The sequence below is a fragment of the Dromiciops gliroides genome, chromosome 4 (assembly GCF_019393635.1).
Source record: "Dromiciops gliroides isolate mDroGli1 chromosome 4, mDroGli1.pri, whole genome shotgun sequence".
Taxonomy (NCBI): Eukaryota; Metazoa; Chordata; class Mammalia; order Microbiotheria; family Microbiotheriidae; genus Dromiciops; species Dromiciops gliroides.
Window position 1 is genome coordinate 2780265 of NC_057864.1, and position 552 is coordinate 2780816.

Sequence of the window (552 nt, forward strand, 5' to 3'; positions counted from 1 at the left end):
GGGGAAGGCTGGGGGGGGGGGGAGGCCGCGGGGACTCGCCCCTCCCTCCCACGAGTAGATAGACGCGCTGAGTCACGACCACTGAGGCACCGGATTGGACGAGGAGACACAGAACCCCACCCACTTTGGTCCTTGCGCTGAGTCCCGCCCCCGTGGGACGGGATTGGATGCAACAGGACACACCCACTTTGGGAGGGAGGGGCGAGACTCACGCCCGCCCTCCTTAGCGAGGGGTGGGGAGTGGAGAAGACTCCCACCCCCGAGCGGGACCGGGACCCGCCTGCTCACGGGGCTGGGGCGGGAGGCCCGTGAGGAGATGGGTGCCAACCGCCCCTCCGGGGTCTCGTAGGCCTCTGGGAGGGGCGGGGGCGGTGTCCCGCGGGACCGCCGGTGGACGCATGCGCCGGAGCCCTGGGAGAGGAGGAGGCGGGATGTTAGCACTGACTGGGCGGGAATCTGGGTGAGAGGTCACGGGAACCGCTGGCCTTGGCCTTGGCCCTGGCCCGAGGGGCGGGCCGTGACGGACTTGGCCAGGGACGCCAAGACCCGGGG